Source organism: Odocoileus virginianus, chromosome 9 (genome assembly GCF_023699985.2).
Source record: "Odocoileus virginianus isolate 20LAN1187 ecotype Illinois chromosome 9, Ovbor_1.2, whole genome shotgun sequence".
Classification (NCBI taxonomy): domain Eukaryota; kingdom Metazoa; phylum Chordata; class Mammalia; order Artiodactyla; family Cervidae; genus Odocoileus; species Odocoileus virginianus.
In genome coordinates this window covers 22,907,324-22,926,715 of record NC_069682.1, presented here as the reverse complement: position 1 = coordinate 22,926,715, position 19,392 = coordinate 22,907,324, and the positions used below count along the sequence as shown (strand labels likewise).

General features: G+C 42.3%; 1 protein-coding gene across 18 annotated transcripts in view; it reads right to left on the bottom strand.

Annotated features, from left to right (window-relative positions):
• Window positions 1-19,392, bottom strand: part of KIAA1217 (KIAA1217 ortholog) — a 521,587-nt gene that overhangs the window by 91,479 nt on the left and 410,716 nt on the right. Inside the window, exon 1 of one of the 18 annotated variants that reach the window (XM_020882311.2) lies at window positions 14,440-14,800. The exons of the other annotated variants lie outside the window; for them this stretch is intronic. The gene's annotated coding sequence lies outside the window, so the exon portion shown is untranslated. Of the gene's footprint in view, window positions 1-14,439; window positions 14,801-19,392 lie in introns of those variants that run through there. 18 annotated transcript variants of the gene reach the window in all.

Below are 19,392 nucleotides of genomic sequence, written 5' to 3'. Positions count from 1 at the left end.
TGATGGAAGTGCAGAGTCTTAACCACTGGACTGCCACACAAGTTCCCACAAAGGATTTTAGATGGCTGTGCGTGCACACACACATACACACACACATCCCATAATCATCATCCTTTGATTTGCCGTTTAGACAGTGTTTTCAATGATTTTATTTCATAACTCTCAGAATGCAGTGATATATATGTTTAGGTCCAGTGTCACTCTCCCCATGTGAGTGGCGAGAAAATAGAAATGATCGAAGTATCAGGAGATAAGGACCCTGCCCACCTTCTCATAGTATTAAGTAGTGAGTGAGTGTGAAAGTCACTCAGTCGTGTCTGACTCTTTGCAACCCCGTGGACTGCACAGTCTGAGGCGTTCTCTAGGCCAGAATACTGGAGTGGGTAGCCGTTCCCTTCTCCAGGGGATCTTCCCAGCCCAGATATTGAACCCAGGTCTCCCTCATTGCAGGCAAATTCTTCATCAGCTGAGTCACCAGGGAAACCCAGTAAGTAGTGGAGCAGCAAGAATTCCCCCTCTTGGGACTTCCCCAGTGGTTCACTGGTTAAGACTCTGTGCTGCCAGTGCATGGGAAAACGGGTTCAATCCTTGGTAAAGGAACTAAGATCCCTCAAAAGAAACCATCTTCAGCCTCAGCACTGTTACTACTTCTTTCTCTGTATAAGTGTGAAGTTGCATGTCCTTCAGCTCTCTGAGCAACTCTGTGAGGCTGATGCTCCCAAGGTCTTCCCTACATGGATTACTGAGGGTTTATACCCTTGAGTTTTGACCTTGAGTAGGCAGTCTGGCAAACTCTGTTTGAGGAAATACCTCATTTGTTCCACTTTCGGGTCCAGATTTTCACAGCAAAGGAAAAGGGTAACAGAACATCTCAGTGGGTTTAGGATCTAACTACCCAGGTACTCATTAAGTTTTATCTTCCTGCCTCAAAATGTGTTATATAATTATACATCACATTTAACTAATATCCAGGTGACCCAGTGGTAAAAAATTCGCCTGCCAGTGTAGGAGATGAAAGAGACTCAAGTTCATTTCCTAGGTTGGGAAGATCCCCTGGAGAAGGAAATGGCAAGCCACTCCAGTATTCTTGCCTGGAAAATTCCTTGGACAGAAGAGCCTGGCAGGCTACAATCTATGGGGTCTCGAAGAGCTGGACTCGAATGAGCGACTGAGCACACACACACACATATTAGTACACATTATGCTTATATATAACATGCTTACATATATTTACATATTATATGAAAAGTGAAAGCGAAAGTCCTCAGTTTTGTGGTAAAGAACCTTCTTGCCAATGCATGAGACATAAGAGATACTGGTTCGATTCCTAGGTTGGGAAGATCCCCTGGAGGAGGGCATGGCAACCCACTCCAGTATTCATGCCTGGAGAATCCCATGGACAGAGGAACCTGTTGGGCTACAGCCCATAAGGTCGCAAAGAGTCAGACACAACTGAAGTGACTCAGCTTGCACACATGTTATGTATATGTGTATGTATACACACACATACATGTCTTCGCTAGTCAAAGACACCAGATTGCTTATGGGATAAAAGATCCAGACCTCATCTGATTAACATTCTTTACCACTAGGACCCCAATCCCTCTACTGGGTGACATTCCTGGGACGATATTTCTCAGAGACGTGTTCCACCTCTGCCCCGTGCCCTGCTTAACTTTCATTTGGGAAACGGGTCAAGGTGATAAGGTTGTAAATGAAAAAAAAAAAAAAAAAAAAAGGCTGATTTAATATCATATAGCTTTAGGATGCTCACAACAATGCAAGAATTTTAAAAAATATTTTAGTTTGATGATAAAACATATCCTTACTGTATCCAAACCTACACAGAAAACTGACAATGATCTAAATACATAGAATTTTATGCTTCACGGCTACAGCTTAAAGGGTAGATATTCTTTAGAGACTGCGGGGAAAATGCTGGTAAACAAACTAATGAATGGATGATACCGAGTTGGAAAACAAATGGTCTTTCATTCTTGGTTTGCCCTCTCAAATTGTAGCTACTCAAAGTGAGGTCAATCTCTTTCTCAGGGCTTTAAACAGCCCCGGCTTCTTTTTTTTGGCCAGGCAGCATGGTATGTTGGATCTTGGTTCCTCAACCAGGGTTCAAACCTTTGTCCACTGCTATGGAAGCAGGGAGTTCTTAACCACTGGACCACCAGGGAACTCCCTGAGGAGTTCTTAACATCTTAGCTTCTTAACACCAAGAGCTCCCTGGTAGATTTAACCCCGTCAGGCCTGTTTCCTGTCTCCCATCTTTCCTGGAATCTTTTCTGGAATCAATTCTGTGTGCCTGGGTTGTAGCCATGGCCCTTCTATCGGAATCATCCCACTGCCTGAATCCTGCTTTGTTTTGCATTGATCGCAGAAGGGCATGTGCTGGTTCTATTACTAAGTGCCAGAACCAACAACACAATACAAGATGAGTGCTTTCAGCAGAGTCAATCTTCAAGGGAATTTTATGGATGGCTTCCAATGAAAGGTGTTTCAATCTTGCCATTATTTTGACCCTCAGCTGAACAGTATTAGCCAGAGCGTCAAAAGAAGGGCTGTGTGCGTGAAGAGACCCAGAGGACAACACTCCAGGACAATAATTCAACAAATCCACCAACTTCAATTTTTAACCTCAAAATAAACATGAAAAAACAATGATGGTGATCCAGATCAAAACAGCCCCGGTGCCAAATTTTTCCTGGGTTCACGAGAGCCACTTGCTTTTCTCGTAACAGCAACTTTTTTTTAGGCTTATTTATTTTTAATTGAAGGATAATTGATGTCCAATATTGTGTTGGTTTCTGCCACACATCAACACGGACCAGCCACAGGTACACACATGTCCCCTCCCTCTGGATCCTCCCTCCCACCGTCTGCCCCATCCCACCCCTCGAGGTTGTCACAGAGCTCGGGTTTGAGTTCCCGAGTCAAACGGCACATTCCCACTGGCTATCTATTTTACATATGGTCTATATGTTTCCAGGCTTCTCTCTCCATTCGTCCCACCCTCTTCTTCCCTTGCTGCGTCCACAAGGCAACAGCAACTCTTGAAACTAAAAGAAGTTCCATGGGATGAACTTATGGTTACCAGGGGGAAAGGGATAGTTAGGGAGTTTGAGATTGATATGTACGCACTGCTGTCTTTAAAATGGATAACCAACAAGGTCCTTCTGTATAGCACAGGGAACTCTGCTCCGTGTTATGTGGCGGCCTGGATGGGAGGGCAGTTTGGGAGAGAATGGATACATATGTGTATGCCTGAGTCACTCTGCTGTCCACTTGAAAGTATCACCACATTGTTAAATTGACTGTACTCTAATATAAAATAAAACGTTAAAAAAAAAGAAACCAAACAATCCAATGTGTGAATGGGCAAAGGAAACAGACTATTTTTTCCAAAAAGACATGCAGATAGCCCATAGGAATACGAAAATGTACTCAACATGACTAATCAGTACAATGCAAGTCAAAACCCACAGTAAATATTATCTCATACCTGTTAGAATGGCTATTACCAAAAAGACAAGAGAAAATAAGCACTGGTGAGGATGTAGACAAAAGAGCACACTTCTGAATTGCTGGTAGGGATATGATTTCATACATTCATATGTATATAATTTCATATATCCATATACATTATACAGGTAATAACATAATGGTTTCTATAAATATGTAAATAAAAATTAAATTATAGGGCTTCCCAGGTTAGTTATAAAGAACCCGCCTGCCAATGCAGGAGATGTAAGAGACACGGGTTCAATCCCTGGGTGGGGAAGGTCCCCTGGAGAAGGGCATAGCAACCCACTCCAGTATTCTTGCCTGGAGAATCCCATGGACAGAGGAGCCTGGTGGGCTATGGTCCTTAGGATCACAAAGAATCCAACATGACTGAAGTGTCTTAGCCCGCATATAGCACACCCAAAGAAGTTCCATGGGTATCCCAGGTATACTGAACATGTGAACTGGGAATTTATGACTGAGAATAGATGCCATATGTTATGTAACTATATAGATGCACAAACTTTCCCAGTTCTCATTAATTATGAAAGAAACAAAAAGTTCCAGGTTTATAAGTTACATGAATATACCTTTGAACACCCATCTGTTTTCAAAGGGTTTGGTTGAGTCTGTGACAGCGAATGAGAAGCATCTGCTCCTCTGGACCAGGTCAATGGCCCCGATTGCCCCCATCCAGGCGTCTCTCAGCAGTTAATGCAGTATGTGGAAGAGGAACACCAAACTGGGCATCACAGAACCTGCCTTCTGATCCAGGTGTTAACATCTGGCTCTTAATCCATAAGCAAGAAGTCTGACCTCTTGGGTCTCTAAGGCCCATCCCAACTACAACATTCTGTGGGTCCGTGAAATATTTTTTTAAATTTTTATTTATTGTTGACTGTACTGAGTCTTCACTGCTGCTTGGGCTTTTCTCTAGTTGCAGCGAGTGGGGGTGACTCTCTAGTTGCAGCGCATGGGCTTCTCATCACGGTGGCTTCTCATGTCTCGCAGCATGAGCTCTAGCGCAGTCGGGTTCCAGAAGCCGTGGCTCCCGGGCTCCAGAGCGTGGGTTCAGTAACTGTGGCGCGCTGGCTTAGTTGCCCCACAGCACATGGGATCTTTCCAGGACACAGACTGAACCCTTGTCTCCTGCATTGGCAGGCAGATTCTTTACCACTGACCCACCAGGGAAGCTCAGTCCATGAAATATTTAGTGAGTGGTCACCAGGTATGCAAAGCCCAAGGTTGAGGCTGAGGAAGGGAAAAGAACCTTTAAGCCACACAATTTGTACCTTTTAAGAGGAGAGAAGATGAAGCATGTACCTGAGTAATAAAAATAAGACAAAACCTGGACTTCCTTGGCAGTCCAGTGGTTAAAATTCTGTGGTGCCAAGACAGGGGGCCTGGGTTTGATCCCTGGTCAGGGAACTAGATCCCATTTCCCACAACTAAGAGCTTGCACCCTACACCTGAGAGTTCACATGCTGTAGCTAAAGATCCAGCCTGCAGCAACTAAGACCCAACACAGCCAAATAAACGAATACATTTTTTTTTAAGACAAAAGCAAGAATAACTTTGGCAAGTTTCAAATAAGTGCAACAGACAAACCCTCTGGAATCTATAGATGAATAAGATTTTCCTTTCTGGGATAGTTGAAGAATACTTCTCTAAAGAGGTGAGATTTAAGTGAGTCCATAAATGATGAGAGGAATTTCAGTAGGGAAGAAAGAGTTTCCTTTCTTAGGAATTTTCAGGCAGGAAGTAAGGCATGGTCATAGACCAGAGGTGGGGAAGTGCCAAGTGTTGGGGAATGGACAGACCTCTGATCTAGCCAGCAAATTATTCTCGGGCAGTGGTTCTGCAAGTTGATGTAATTTAACAACATCAGAATCACTCAGAGGGCTTGATGAAACACAGATTAATGGGCTCCATTTCCTGAGTGTCTGATTTAGCAGGACTTGGGTGGGCCTGAGAATCTGCCTTTTTAACAAGTCCCCAGATGATGCTGACTGTTGGTCCAGGGACCACTCTTTGACAAAAACTGTTCTAAGGAGCAAATCGAAGAGGCAAGCTCCCATCAAAATCTCCATTCTATTGTGTTGCTGTTGTTTGGTTGCTGAGTTGTATCCGACTCTTTTGCGACCCCATGGACTGTAGCCCGCCAAGCTTCTCTGTCCATGGGATTTTCCAGGCAAGAATACTGGAGTGGGTTGCCATTTCCTCCTCCAGGGGATCTTTCTGACCCAGGGATTGAACTTGAGTCTCCTGCATTGGCAGGCAGATTCTTTGCCACTGAGCCACTTGGAAAGCCCTCCATTCTCTTGTGGGCTTGGCTAAATCCTCATTCAGAAAGCTGACCTCACTCAACTTAGGGTGACAATCGTTAAGTGTTTCTCCATCTGTAAATATTTGCAATTAAATCTGCCAGGAAAAGATGGATATAGGGAAAGGAAACATTTTTGGAGACTTCTTATTTACCAGATGCTTTCCAAAATTCCCATTTAATTCCCAGCACATTTCCATCAGAAAAAGGATAAAATCCCCATTTGACAGATGAAGGAATGGGGGCCACAAAGTCAATACACCAGAGCCAGAACAATCTCGAACTCTCGGGTTAAGAAATCAGTGTAGAGACCTGACCTTCTCTGAGTACTCTTCAAAGAAGGGTACTTGAACCATTGTTCAAGAATCACTAGGATCAGTATTACTCCCGTCCAAAATCAGGCCCAGAAATACCTGAATGAAGTCATTTGGATTGAATATTGCAAGAGACACAAGAGGAGAGTTAACAGAGATCAGACCGCAATACTGTTATCTACAAACGTGGGGGAAAACCACCTTCCACATGATGACTCCAGGGCATCCAAGAGCCCCACACGAGTGCTCCATTTCAAAGGAATACCTTTATGTTTTCAGTTCAAATATCAAGCCAGCCAGCCAGCCAGCCAGTGGACAAGGCTCAGAAATCTGAGATGGTCAGCAAAACCACTGCCTCTCCTTATTTGGATAAATAACAGCCTCAAAGACAACCAGTTTGGGAGTCGAGCATACCCTGAGGCTGGGCTTGGCATGCTTTCCGCCCACGCCCTGCCAGGCCTCACCCAGCACGGACAGTCCCGGCTCCCTACCAGGTTCTACCGAGGCCAGGAGCCTCCCCAGCAGTCACAAGATCTGCTTCTCTGCATCCCAGGGACACACTGCTGGGCCTCTGAACACTCCTCCCCTTGAGTGATGCCCTGCATTCCTGACACGGGGTAATCAGGAGAAACCACACGGAGAGATACCCACTCAGGATGTAAGGAAATCACATGCCACATGACCGCCACAGGCCCACATCAGGCAAAAGGGAGCCCTGGTCTAGATGTCCCCCCGTCCCCACCCCAAACATTGCCCCCTGAAAGGAAAGAATCCTCTGTCACACAGGAGTTGAGGCAAGTGACAAAAATGCTTTGTCATCTCGGAGAACCTTCCCAAGTTCACGATGAGCAGCAAGAGGTTGCAACTCCCTTCAAAAAGAAACAGGCTCTAGGCTGACCCTAGAGAAGCTAGCTCATCTTCCCCCACTGCCCAAGCCAATCTCCAGCTTTTTTTTCCCCCCTCTTCTCCTTCTTTGTATTATCCTTTCTTTTACTTTTCTTCCTTTCTCAGAAAAGCAACATTGGGGCAAAATTTCTCCCACGGAGGACAGGGAGATATGTGTTGATAAACAGACAAAGGGAGTTCCTTAAAATCAGAAGATGTTTTTGGCTTGATTCTGAAAACCCTCAACTCTCAACAACTTCTTCAATGTGTTGAAACCTACAAATTAGTTTCCAAAGTCTTTTTTTTTTTTTTAAGATGCAATCATCCTCCCTTTGATCAGTACTTTTCTCCACCATGATTCAGAGGGAAGGCAGTAGGGTGTGGTGGAGAGAGCCCTGGATTATGAATGAAAAGACTTGGTTTCTGTTCCTGAGGACCTCCTTGGGCTGTGGTCTCACAGCCCTGACTGTGGTCCTGCCACCGAGCTCTTCCGAGACCCTGGTTCTGCTGCAAATGGGTTTGAGAAAAATTGCAGTTACCCTCCTGGTGCCGTGAACATCAAAAGAGCTAAATTATTCTTACTATGACTTTACATGCAGAAGAGTGTGGTCAGTAGGATTAATATCATCAATGAACAGTGATGGGCTCACTCCATGAATCGAGAGCAAATCAAACAGATAAGCCCCGCTGTAATATAGGCATAGAAGGGGGAAGAGAATGACATACTCTCTTCTTGAGAAACAAAAGCTCATTAAAGAAGGAAGATTCTGAATGTAGCCAATGCAAGAACAGAACACTGTATTATTTTCCAGAGATCTCATCCTTGAGAAAAATCCAATTATATATGCTATCAACTCACCGTCAAGGAGGTGCTTTTCCTCGTTCCTATTCCCAAATGAATTGGCCATCCTGAATCAAGATCAGGCAATATAAGACTCTGCATCCACTTGATAGGGCTTCCTAAGTGGCTCAGTGGTAAAGAAACCACCTGCCAACGCAGGAGATGCAGGAGACATGGGTTCAATCCCTGGGTCAGGAAGACCCTCTGGGGAGGGAACGGCAACCCACTCCAATATTCCTGCCTGGAAAATTCCACAGACTGAGAGCCTGGTGAGCTACAGTTCATGGGGTCACAGAGAGTCAGACACAAGTGAGCGACTGAGTACACACACACACACACACATCCACTTAATACTGGTTCAACTAGTAGATTCATGTATTCAGTTCAGTCACTCAGTCCTGTCTGACTCTTTGCAACCCCAGGGACTGCAGAACGCCAGGCCTCCCTGTCCATCACCAACTCCTGGAGCTTGCTCAAATTCATGTCCATCGAGTCGGTGATGCCATCCAACCATCTCATCTCTGTTGTCCCCTTCTCCTCCTGCCTTCAGTCTTTCCCAGTATCAGGGTTCATGTATTAATTATTCATAAAAATTGTGAGATGGCTGATGACCCACAGTTTTGTTTTGGATCTTGCTTCTTCCCTTCCTATCTTACCACTGGTGAGAACTTCTCTTTTGGAATGAAAAGAGAATGCATGTCATCACTTGCCTGTGACTGGAATAAAAGTTTTGGTTGGTAAGGAGGAAGCTGAACCAAGTAGGTAAAGGCAAGATTTGGGATGCGCTCAAAACTTCAACTATACAGTCTGAGCCCCACATTTGTATTAAAAACATGAACCTGTGTGCTTTAGAATACTTCTGGATAGAAAAATATTTATCTTTCAGTACTGCTCAAAAATTTTTTGACTTTTTTGATGCTTTAATGCAAATGTCAAAATGTTTTGTTATTGGGCATACATGAAGAGATGGCCTTGCATGTATATTCACTGTCTCTACATTTACAATATGAAAATACATTTGGGTAGTTTTCATATTATTAAGATGCACTGTGAATATGAGTACATATCTGTAGATAAAAATTCTCTGCCCAAATCTAAAATATCCAAATACCACGTCTGACTCATTTTTTATGCTCTAGTCACAGAGTAATACTGGATAGAAACTTATTAGCATTTCACCAAGTTTCTTTGGATCATTGTTATGAATAATAAAAAATACAGAAACATTTTAAAACAACATATTTCAGTCTTCAAATGGTCAGATTAACATAATTATAGCCTGAGCTTGCCAACAGTGGCACATTTCTCATTTTCATGAGAATACAGAGGTTCTATCCTGGATCACAAGCTAACAGGCTCCTTGGTCTAAATATATACAGTAAAATCTGCAGCAAATTTCTGAAGCATTAAGATCTGAACCCTGGAGATATCTAGTGAGTAATTTGCACTGCAGTGGAGCAGATTTTTTGTTGTTGTTTTGTTTTGCAGTTACACAGCTGCTAGGAAATACATTTTTAGATCCGATTTTCAAGGCAAGCAAAAATGATATCCAGTTTGTGGCTATGTACCCAGAATGTTCCCTGGGTCCCTCTGGCAAGGGAGTAGAGACCCACCTACAAAATGTTCCATTCAGTTGCCTTCCTCCTTGGAAGTGAAGACAAGGAAGTGAAGAGAGTCCTAGACACTCATGTAGGTGAAGCATCAGACTCTGACTGTGACACTCAATGCTTTTCCCGAGAAATACGCTTTGAAGTTTAAGCGCGCTATAGATTCGGTCCCCACTCTCAATTACCGCATCACTGACATCGCTACTATTTCCTATTTGGCTTTTCTTTTGGCAGCTCTTGCCACCATATCAAGGGCAAACAAAAAGGAACAGGTTCAAAGAGTTCAATCAGAGCAAGGGCGAGCATGACCTTTGATTTCACAGGAAAAGGGAAAAAAAAAAAAGAAATTAAGTGCATGTGCCGAGGGAAACACAGTCTTTGTATTTCAGGATATAGAGGGAGTTAGTGCCGCCTGAGCGAGGAGAAGCAGTCCTCCAGCTGAAGTGATACACCCAACTGTCACATCTTTTATCTGGACGGGTCTTAAATACATAAATCTGCTGAACAGTTCTGAACTGAACCGATTTTCTTTGGGGCCAAGTAACAAGATGCCGAAGGCCTCCAGGACTCAAATAAGAATTAGATTTTATTCTGACATCAAAACGGTGCATTGTTGTGAACCGTATCATGTTTAATGATGTTTTGCTCTGTCTCCTCCATAATTTGGGCTTCATCTTAAAAGCCCTGGTTTCTCCGCTTCGCTCAATTATAAGAAAACTGTCACCATCTTGGCCACATTCTAACACTAACTATATTACTATCACTCATAATGCTTTTTTTTAAATGTTTTAACCAATAACTTTCTAAATTTTAAAAAAATTATTTATTTATTAATTTATTTTTGGCTTTGCTGAGTCTTCATTGCTATGCTCAGGCTCTCTCTAGTTACAGCGAGCAGGGGCTATTCTCTGGTTGAGGTACGCGGGCTTCTCACTGCGGTGGTTTCGCTTGTTGTGGAGCACAGGTACACGGGCTTAGTTGTGGGATCTTTCTGGACCATGGGTTAAACCCCTGTCCCCTGCACTGACAGGCAGATTCTTAACCACAGGATCACCTGGGAAGTCCAGTGCTTTTCTTGACATCAGTTTTAAATTGACTTTTTCTTTCTTTCTTAGTTGGGATGAACAATAATATTCATTAACTCTCAGGTTCCCTGTGCTACTTGTCTTTCCAACACGTGACACAACAACATAATACAATCATTAAAATGTAAGAATCTGTTTTCCTTTTTGCTATCGAAACTCACCAGTTCCAAGTGAAGAACAACTCTGAAAATATTCTCAGTAGGAAGACGTGAGAGTTTCCAGCTAGGTTACCGTAGGAGCCGTTGCTTCAGCAAAGAGGCTGACTTTTGCAAATAATGCTATAATATTACCCAACCCTTTTTAGCCAAGATTGCTTTATTCAAAGCATCTCATAATTTGAAGCAGCTGCTGTTTTTCAGTTGACTTGATGGCCTATTCTCCTTCAATAAAAATATTGGATAATCTAAATCTGGTTAGTTCAAAATCCATTTATTTTGGGGCCAGGCCCATGCATTTCCAATTAATGAGCTCTGGCCCCATGGCAGGGTTGTGTTGCTATCTGGACAGGAAGGGGAACCTGGCTACACTTAACTGCAACACAGATGGCTCAGGGAAGTCAGATATACAGTATTCTCCTACATCAACCAAGAGAACACACCTTGGTGGGTCCTGTGGGATGAGAGCCAAGGCAGGGAGGCACTGGAGATGGAGAAAGAGCTGGTCTAAGGGACCAGCACTTGGGGTCCAGCCCTGTTTTTGGTCAGTCACATCTTAATTCTGTGATCTTTACCAAATCACTCCATCCATGCCAGGCCTCCAAAGTCTCGACTGACCGGGGTGGAAGGGGGGCGGGTTATAAAAGATGATGTATAAGACCTTCTTTCCACCTCTGAAACCCTATGAGTCCAAGTCATCTGGGCCTATTTCTTGAGGTAACACCAATGACACAGATCAGATTGTATTTCTTCAGCCACCAAGCTGGAGTCGCAGTTCAGGTGTCTCAGGAGCAGACGTATCACTCCTGCAAATTGCATGCAGACCCCATGGGAACAAAACAGGACAGAGAGGAAATGGCTTAGCACCGGGTGATTCGCAGCTCGAAGACACATTTTTTCCTCTTTAAAAAAATTAGTAAGTGCTTTTTCTCCTACAAATATATATATAAGTAACCTGATTTATATAAAAGTAGTTATATAAAGTACTGAGAATTTTAGAGTAAGTATAAAGGAAAGAATGGTCCCCAGAGACACACTACTATACATAAAATAGAAAAGCAACAAGAATTTACTGTATAACACCAGGAACTATATTCAATATCGTGTGATAACCTATCATGGAAAAGAATCTGAAAAAAAATGTATAACTGAATCACTGCTATATACCTGATATTACAATATTTATAACATTGTAAGTCAACTATACTTAAATTAAAAACAAGAAATGATAAAAGAGTGACCCACGGAAGCTCTCTACAAAGTAGGACCTTGGAATGAGGGAGCCTGAGCAATGTACTATGTAGTCTGGGCTTCCCTGTTGGGGGCCCAGTGAGAAGACAGAAAAACAAAACCTCAGGAAGGAGGCAACATGTGGATGCAAAGAATACCACCTGAAAAGGCCAGGACTTAAGCTTCCTGTCAGAGGCAATTTCCACTAACATCTGTATTTGCAAGAGCCAAGCTGAGAGATACAGTTTGGATATCAAAGGGCAGAGGGTGTGGTGTAAACTTCTCCCCAGGAATGGCTAACAACCCAGCACTCCCCCCACCCCAACCCCCGCTGAAGGAAAAGGAAGGTCCTGTTCCCACTGACTTTCCAAATGTTGGTTGTGAGCCAGCCCTGGATCCTACGCAGCCATGGAAGCTGGAAGAAGTGGCCTTGCTCCTGCAGCCCAAGCCCAGGGCTGGGGTGAGCAGCTGCATCCCTGATGATACTGCTGGCTGTAATTACTTCGCCGAGCGAATCACCAGGATATTTCTGCAGCCGAGTGGATGTCTCAATCTTCAGACGGTGGGGGGTTGAGGAGAGCCACAGCCCCTGCCTCTGGGGTGGCTTGAACCCTCCACCTCCGACGTTCTGTAACTTTCTTCCCGTCCTTCTCCTAACAGCGCTGCCAGGAGTCTGGAAGTGCAGCAGACAGGCACATGCAGGCCTGTCTCCATTCAAAGACACTTTCTCCCTTGAAAATAGGGCTCATGAATCAGCTCCTTGCCCTGTCCTGGGAAGATGGTTTTTCTGAGTGCCACGGCACATGAAGTGAAGGAGGAAGCAGGAAGGAGGAGATGGTAGTTCATCCACTGTGCTTTTTTTTTTTTAATTGGAGGATAATTGCTTTACAATATTGTGTTGGCCTCTGCCATACATCATGACTCAACCTCAGGTATACCTGTGCTCCCTCCCTCCTGAATCTCCTCTCACCTCCCACTCCATGCAGCCCTCCAGGCTGTCACAGAGCGCTGGGCTGGGCTCCCGTGTCACACGGCCACGCCCACCTGTTATCTACTTTACATATGGAGACGTCTGTTTCCGTGTCACTCTCAATTTGTCCCACCCTCTCCTTCCCCCACTGTGTCCACAAATCTGTTCTCTGTGTCTCTGCCCTGCTTTTTGCTACCCCTACACTACCGGACACTATCAGACATTTACTGTTTTCTTTTCACTCCAAGTAAGTTGCAGCCAGGTCCCTGGATAAACAACCAGTCTGCTACTAGGTTCTGGATGTTACAGATGAAACCAAAAAATCCAAAACATTTCTCTTGAAGCCAAGTAAGCATTGCTTATTTATAATTACTATTTTCAAGATAAGTTATCGGTATCTGACTGCAGACTTGGAGCCTTAGCTACTGGTAAGGAAGGGAGTGCAGTGTAGGATTTGAAAACAAGGACTACAAAGACAGTCAGCCTGGGGCTCAGGCCCACGAGTGTGTGACTTGTCACTTGATCTCTCTCAGCCTCAGTTTTCTTACCTTAAAATGGGTATAATAGTACCTATGCCTTACGGTTATAATGACCAAATGAAATAACATATATTATTTAGACCACATTGGTTAACAACTTCTCATCCATATGAACTCATCTATAAACGGAGATAAACATATTCAGGCACACATGTACCTTTAAAAGGAAACAGACTGACTTAAAAAGACATTGATCTTATTAAATGTCTTTAAAAGACATATATACAAAATATTGTGATTGAACTGTTATTGCAAGGATAAGACAGAATAGTTATCTCAAGTATATACAATTTCTGCCACAGATTTTTTTCTGGATTTTTCCATTAAACCTCATATAACAGGGATAGATCTGTTATATAAAAATTGCAGACATTTTAAATGTTATACATAAAGCTTAAATGGATATATCTCAAAGAATTTTTTAAAAACCAAGATAAAAAAGTCCTTTATATTTTAAAATGTAAGGTGATTTTCACATGAAAAATACAATAGATAATGTTTTCCTTGAATATTGAAGGAAACATACTAACCTCCCCCTCTGCCCCCCCAATTTGTACCACGCCTTCAAATTTTCAATTGTTTCAGAAACTGAATGCAAGTCAAATATCTTCGTGAACACTGAAAACTGTCACAAAACACATGCATCAATGAGATCTGTACAAGCAAACAACATTGACACTTGAAATCCTTTTCTAAATTATAAGGTTAAACAGAAAGATCACGAGATTAAACAGAGATTTATAGACTGGAGACAGCCCAATGCAACTTAAGTGGATTTTAAAAAACAGACCAACGCCAATAACAAAGAAGTTTCCTTCTAAGCAGTGTGCAAGAAGTTAAAATAAAAACCTAGCATTTCAATTCCACATGGCATTGAACTTGAATACAGAAAAATTGACTCATTTGGAGGTAAACGTGCTACAACAGGAACCCCAAATCCTGAAAACCCTATTTTGTTATAAAGGTACAGTTCTTACCTTACATCTTCCACAAACTGTTCTCTTCTAGAAGAAACTTTCTAGACGTTCAGAGACCTTGAAACCACCCATCTCTCGAATGCTTCCAGCTCCGCCTGTCTTGATGGTAACTAAATGCAAGGCTTGGGTTTTTTTTTTTTTTTAACAGAAGGAAGCTTTTAGTCAAAATATGTGGTTTAAAGGAGCAGTATCCAGCCTTGTTAAAACTATTTCACGGACATTCAGAGGTTTTGTTTCTCCTCTATGAAAGTTAAATCTGAGTAGGAAGGCATTTTTCCTGTCCCGGAAATCAGCATAACTAAAAACCAATGCTGAGTTAACGAGAAATGTTTCTTCCATGTGTTCCGTCTGGCAGAAACGGCAAGCCATATCAAGGGAACACGTGATGTTTATAAATACAATATGGCTCGTGTTGTCATAACCTCTCAATGACAAAAAAAAAAAAAAAAAAGCAAGAAAAAGCAGGCAGCCACACAGCAGGAAAGATGAGATCTGTATCATTTGGAAGCTGCCTGTCAGATATGCATATATTACTAGTTCTTGCACCTTAAAAAATAAAATAGAGCTGGAAGCAGTGAGGAAGGGAAAAAAAAAAACCTGCTCTGTAAAGCCACTGTACGAAAGTGTATAAATGATGAGTTGTGTTTGCCCAGCTAACAATTTCAATAAGAATAATTCCCTACCAACTGCAGCAGAAACATCTTTTCGCGTGTCAGAAAGACATCATAAAAGGGACATAATGAGGTACATACCTGGTAAGCCAGTTTTGTAGAGGTAAATCAACTACACTCTTTAGCAGATAAGAGAATGAAGGAAAGCTGGCGCAAAGCTGGCAACAGATATGAAAGTTACAGACGTCTGTATCACTACTGATTATTGACTGTCTGATCTTCTACTACAGGGGACCCCAACCTCTAGGACCTAATGCCTGACGGTCTGAGGTGGAGCTAACGTAGTAATAATAGAAATAAAGTGCACAATAAATGCTATGCACTTGAATCATCTTGAACCCTGTCCCCCATCCCCAAATCTCCCCAGGGCCATGGAAACATTGTGTCTTCCACAAAACCGGTCCCTGGTGTCAAAAAGGTTGGGGACCACTGTTCTACTAGACTGGACGATCTCTGTAAGGCAGGTATCATACTTGGCCACTATTATATCTTCGAAATCTTATACAAGAGCCCAAATCACAATCAAGATTCAATGCATGATGGTTGGGTGAGTGGGTCAGTGAAACTTCACAATCACTGGAAGTAGTTAACTGTTCCAAAATCATCACTCCTACTTGATAAGCCTGGAGGTATCTGAAATACTGATTACCCACTCAGTCTAAAAACAAGATGTGTCCTGCTGAGTTAGAAATAACAGTAAACCAAGATCTGTCTTCTTTAATTCGTTATCCAGAGATTGGCTTACTTTCGATCATGGGTGAATTTTACTCTTGAAAATAAAATGCAGATCTGTGTGCGTTTCTGACAACCAGTTAGTTTAATCTGACAAATCTGTTATTCTCACCCTAAATTATAGAGTAATTAACTGCAATAAAATTATATTTATAGGATGAGTAATTTTGTTAAGATGTTCTTAGTTCTCATTTTGGTCAGGAATTACTCCTGGGATAAACAAGGGAATGTGCTGTAAATCTCAAATATTTACATGTGCACATCACTGCACTGGTTTTAGCAGAGAAGGCATTAACTGAAAATGTGTGACGGGAAAAGTGCTGACATAAGCCCCTTTTCCATCCACGTGTTTAAGGAGAATGTCCTCAAAGCAGGACGCTGCTGCAGGGAAACACAGAGAGTGTGAAGATGAGTGGAATAGGGGTTTGCTCCCACGAAGCATGGAGTTTAGAAAAGAACTTCAGATGCGTACATCAGTAACTACAACACAGATGGGAAAAGTTGAGGGTTCTCAGAGAGGGGAAAGACAGGTGAGGTTCGATGGAATCAGAGAAGGGACAGTGGTTAGCAAGGCTTGGATAAGAGAGGAGTCAGGAAAGGCATGATGAAGATAGTAGCTGTCGAGTTAGGTCTTCAAAGATGGACGGCAGAATAAACAGAATCCTTTCACACTGTTGGTGAGACTGTAAATTGGTGTAGTCAGTATGGAAAACAGTATGGAGATTCCTAAAATAACAGAACTACCATATGACCCAGCTATTCCACTTATGGGTATTTATCTGAAGAACACAAGAATACTAATTGAAAATACATCTGTACCCTCATATTCACTGCATTATTTACAACAGCCAATATATGGGAATAACCAAAGTGTCCATCAGTGGATGAATGGATGAAGATGTGAAATATATACATGCATATACACAATGGAATACTACTCAGCCATAAAAAAGAATGAAACCCTGCCACATGCAACAATGTGTATGGACTAGGAGGGTATTACACTAACTAAAATAAGTCAGACAGAGAAAGACAAATACCATATGACCTTAGTCATATGTGGAATCTAAACAAATAAAAACACCAAAGTTAATGAACAAACAAAACAAAAAACAAAGTCACAGATATAGAAAAGAGATTGATGGTTATCAGAGGGAAAGTGGGTTGGGGGAAGGGTGAAATGAATGAAGAGGTCAACTGCAGGATAATGGATGGAGACTAGATGTGTGATGGTGACCACTCTGGAGTTTGTATATAGATACCACACACCTGAAACTTATATAATTAAAACAATGAGTAGCACATGGGTCCTGATGATGAAGACAGCAGTGTGGGGAAGGACAGTAGGGACCACTGGAGGGATGAGGAGGCCAGTTTTGGAGCTGGTCTATCTGCCTCTGAAACTAGCTCCATCTCTGATGTGCTGTGTGGCTTTGAGAAGGTTTCCTGACCTCTCTGATCCACATCTGAAACAGGGGGTTCATAAGAATTCCTCTCACACGGGGTTGTTCTGAACAAATGAGAGTGATTATGAGCACAATACTTGGCATGGTACCTGGCACAATGTGAGTCTTAGTTATTAGAACCACTGCCATTATGTGAGCGAAGGGAACATAGGGCAGCTGGGTCAATGAAAGAATGAGAGAATGAAAGAAAATTAGCTAGGAGTGGTTTCCTAAACTTCCGTTTCTAAGGGGTTTTCTTGTCTTAGCCTAAATCCCAAACCCTTCTTTTCAACCAGAGCACTGCCCCGTAGAAAAAAGGGCCTGAACTCTGTGGCAGGCCAACTTCACACAAACATACTAAATAATACATATATTTTTTCTTTCTCTCTTTTCTTTTGTTTGGCCATGCCAGATGGTAAGTGGAATCTTAGTTTCCCAACCAAGGATCGAACCCATGCCCACTGCAGTGGTAGTGTGGAGTCCCAACTACTGGACTGCCAGGGAATTCCCTTCTTTTTTCCAGGTGGGATACCCTTTTAGCCCAGTCAGACGAGAACAGAAGGGAGCATGTTCACTATAAAAGGAGGCCAGGAAACAGATGCATAATAGACACACACAAGAGAATCAAGAAGTGAAACAAATATTTTTAAAAGATATTTCACCTGTTTTAAAATCTTGTTAACAGCATCATTTCAAAACTTGCAAAACCTGAAGGGAAATGTCAAGGAAGGGATGCTGTGGGCTAAGTAGAGTCATAACCGGGTTGAAATCCTATGTTTGACATATACCAGCTGTTTGGGCCTGGGAAAGACGTCACGCCTCAATCTTATCATCTATAAAAACTGAGTCAGTGTGAAGAGTTGTTGACTCATTTAAATAACATGTAAAGTATTTAACACATTGCGTTCTATGTGGATGCAGAATGGTCTCATATTGAGAAACACAATGGAACAGAATGAATACTACTTATATACCATGACTGATTTCACAAGGAAATTAAGAGTCTACTCAAATCACTACAATTTTGCTCCCCTCCCCAAAAGTCAAATTGGAATGTATGACAGAAAGAAGATGAAAGCTGGAAAATTAAAAATAGAGGCCAGGCACAAAGCCAGCGCACACCAACCAACACACACACCGTGAATGCCTGTACGCTGGCTGTGGGTGGGCCACAAATTTAATTCTAAGCCTTAGAGTAGCAACACAGAGGGAAAATGATCACTTACAAGATTCAAAGTGTCCATATGATAAAAATAAACCAGGAGAAGCACAACTATTTCTGGTGATGAGAACAGAGAGATATTTATACAGTGGGTTCTCATTAATGACAGAAGATGAATAATACACCGTTTGTAGCACCATCATTATAGTACTCAACACATCGGCTTAACAAGCGCTTACACTTGCAGCAGATGAGACACTAAGACTGGCTTTCGGAGGCCTACAAAAGGAACATGAACGGGCGTGTGCCTCTGGAGAACTTATATTCTTATGGGATGGGATGCGATGCACAAGCATCTAAATGACTAAAACACCAGGAGAATGTACAACATGCCCCCCTAAAAGGAAATATTAAATCTGACAGAGAAGGCTTCACAGAATAGGCAGTCTTTTATTCATCCTCTAAAAGCAAGTTTTGTTTTTAACATTTTATTATGGATATTTCCACCAACCATAAAACTAAGTAGAGAAAATAACATAATGAACTCATAGCATCCAGCTCTGACATTTTTCAACATTTTACCAGTTTTGTTTCATCAATTTCCACTTTTGGGGTTTGTTTTGCCAGAGCATTTTAAAGCAAACCCCAGCAGCTGTACCATTTTAGCCTGTAAAATACTTCAGTGGGTCTCATTTTTAAAAACATAACCACTGAGTCATTATTATACCCAACAGAATTACCGGTTATCCGTTAATATCATCTGATTCCTAACACATGTTCAAACTTCCCAAACAGTTTCAAAGATGTCTTTTACATTTGGTTTGTCCCAGTCAGGATCCAAACGTGGTGCACACATGGCTTTTGGGTTGTTAGCGGACAGAAGAGATCTGAAGAGTGGAAGAGTGCCTCCGCCCACCCTTTTATCATACTTGTCAAAGGAACT